The sequence below is a fragment of the Mustela erminea genome, chromosome 17, assembly GCF_009829155.1.
Source record: "Mustela erminea isolate mMusErm1 chromosome 17, mMusErm1.Pri, whole genome shotgun sequence".
NCBI classification, from domain to species: Eukaryota; Metazoa; Chordata; class Mammalia; order Carnivora; family Mustelidae; genus Mustela; species Mustela erminea.
In genome coordinates, this window is record NC_045630.1 from 807,362 (window position 1) to 810,361 (window position 3,000).

Here is a 3,000-nt window from a genome sequence, read left to right on the forward strand (position 1 = left end):
TGTTGCACTTTCTGATTCTAATTCTGATGTCTGCCAAGCGGGGAGGGTTGTGATTCTCCTTCGTGTAACACAACTTGCAGTGGCCAATCCGGAATAAGGATAAGGTCTTCTGACCTGGTTTGATGGCTCCTGGTTCCCAGTGCAGTATGTGGCTTCTCAAGGAGAGGCTCCTTCGGATGACCCCTGGCCACTGGGTTCGGGCCTCTGTGCTGAGCGGTGCATGTTTCTTTCCAGGTGAGTTTGAGTAATGTCCAATTAAGGAAATCTGGAGATACCTTGAACTCTGCACCACTGAGGTTTTTAAGTTCATGGCAGATTTTATGGCCAAAATGACAGCTTTCTGAAAAACGAAAACGAAAACCAAACAACTTGGCTTATTGACTTTAATTTCCTGGCCAGCTGGTTAACTCGGTGTCGTAGGGGCACGTACCTTTGTTCTTTCCAGCCTCACCTTTCCTGGATGGCTGGTTGCTTCGACTCTATGGTTTGCTCAGGGAAGATTCCACACCAACCTGTGGACGATAAACAATGTAATGGAGACTATTTTTATGCCACTCGTGTGTGCTGGTCAGTGTGCGACATTTCCTGTGTCACCTAGAGCGCACCGACTCCTGGCCCTGAATAGTACATGTCGATGTAGGGCAGAGCAGTGGTTTCTAACCTGCTGGTTGCTACAACCCTTTTAGAAATTTCTCTGAGTTCTTTTTTGATGGTTGTGTACCTTTTATCAAGAAACTAAGGCAGATATGAACTCACCCAGTGAGAAAGTTCCTGCCTATTAATACCACATACTTTCACTAACAAAGAACAGATAAAATAGCTATAAATGAGACCAAAGCTTGAGATGTTAGGAGCTAGCTCGTGCTAGATTTCAGCCTGACCATGAACTTGGTAACTTGGCAGAATTTTCGAAAATGTTTTGCTGTACTTTAGTCTTTTTCTCCCTTCTCTGTATTTTTTTTAAGATTTTATATATTTATATATTTTATATATTTATAAAGACAGAGATCACAAGCAGGCAGAGAGGCAGGCAGAGAGAGGAGGAAGCAGGATCCCCGCTGAGCAGAGAGCCCGATGCGGGGCTCGATCCCCGGATACTAAGATCATGACCTGAGCCGAAGGCAGAGGCTTCACCTACTGAGCCACCCAGGCGCCCCTTCTCTGTATGTTTTATATTTGATATTCTATTGAACATAGCTGGTTTTAATTATGCATACAAGTCATAGATGCATACTTCTCCTATAAAGCTAAAGGCAGCAGATATCTTGGGCTTCAGTTCCGTGCAACTCATCGACTCTGCTATCATAGTTTGCAAACAGCCATCGATGATACACGAGCAAATGGGCATCGATGTGTTCCAATAAAACTTTATTTACAAAACATGAGGTGGGTGTGTTGTGCTGAACCCTGGGTTATGCTACTGAGGTAAATTTACTGTTAATAATATCTGTCACTTACAGGTAACATCTATCTACCATAGTTCTTTAGATGTCACTAACTAAAAAAAACAACTTCAGTAACTCAAATTATTAATTTTATAGGTTTGACTACTTAAAATCCAAGGTAGGGAAATAGCTATTTTTATTCTATGTAATTCTGTGTTTTGGAGTGAAAAAATCATCTTCGCCCAGTATCTCATGTAAAATTGAAAGAAATAAGTCATCATGTGAGAGCTAGGCAATCCCTTCCTAGTGATTTCTGGAAGTAACCAGCGTCAGTTACTGCGTTAACTGGTGACTGAATAAGATACTTTTTGTAAATTGTGAGAAAAGGATATCCAATTTTATTGGAAAATGAGCAGAAGCAGGGTAGTAATCAGGGAGAAAAGTACCACAGAGCCAAGATTTGTCCGCAGGCTGGGGAATTCAACTGAAAATGTATAATTCAGTTGGATTTCCATCTAGTGTCAAGTTCTCTGTCTCCACCTGTGTTGAATTCACCATCAAAGTATCTCCAACCCCTCCACCTCCTGGGCAGGCTCTAGCTAGGACACCATGTAGCAGCCATAGTTCAATGTTAACGCCTGAGAGTGAGGCTCTATGCCTCATTTACACCAGGATTAATTGTGGCTCCTGGACATTCCGTGTTCCATTTCTAGTCATTGATCAGACCGCTATATGCCATAGCGCTTGTCATGTTGCGGTGGATTAGGACAAGTGTCTGTATGTGTAGAGCGAGAAATCACTTGCCAAATCACGACTCATGCCTCGTTCTTTTCTTTTCTCCTGTTTCTAAGACAGTGTCTTACACATAGTAGAACTATCTTTCTTGAATGAATAAATAACTTCATGGGTGAGTGATTTTAATGGTGGGATTTTATATATATGTCAGAATGATGGGAGAATTGCTTTGGGTCAGGTGAACTTTTGGTGGCAACTCAAAAATCAAAGTATGTTTATTTACTTATTTTCATAGCACTCACTGGCAGCACCAGCCAAACTTCTCAGAAACTCCTGGGCAGGCTACTCCCTCATTACATATTAGCACGAGCTCTCTCTCTCTCTCTCTCTCCTCTTCTCTTTAACTATCCTGAACCTAAAGATAAAAATGTATCCACAAACTGTGTAATTTTCTTAATGTCATTTTCCTAATTGCATTATTGTTTTATAGACTGCCGTCTAATTTACGTGGCAAAAGAGGAAGAACCTGGTTACAAATTAGACTTGTAATTTTGTGTTATCTGAGTATTTTGTTGACATAATATTGCAGTTTCTACCATATTTCCATGAGGTTGATGGAGGTAAACACGGGAGCACTGAGTCACTGAAAGGCCTGAATGAATGGCTGATTCCTCAAAGCTAGTTTGTGGTAGGACTCTTCTGATAGTCACGGTGTAGACTTTATTTTACTCCCTTTTTAGTGGTATTTCTTTGTGATAAGTCCCCTGCCTAAGTAAGGAACACACAGTAGAAGTAATAGTGGGTAGTGTTCTGTTCATTATTGACCTGGTGAGACTCCCTAAAGAAAGTGTCAGAACTGCAAGGTACTTTCCCATCATAG

The 3,000-nt window shown here is 41.3% G+C and overlaps 1 long non-coding RNA gene across 1 annotated transcript; it reads right to left on the reverse strand.

The window, feature by feature from the left end:
* LOC116576606 lies at window positions 1-1,934 on the reverse strand. Its single transcript, XR_004280222.1, has 3 exons — window positions 1,832-1,934; window positions 452-512; window positions 1-340 (listed from the first exon to the last, which is right to left on the reverse strand). It is a non-coding gene; the product is annotated as an uncharacterized LOC116576606 (long non-coding RNA).
* Between the last annotated feature and the right edge of the window lie 1,066 nt (window positions 1,935-3,000).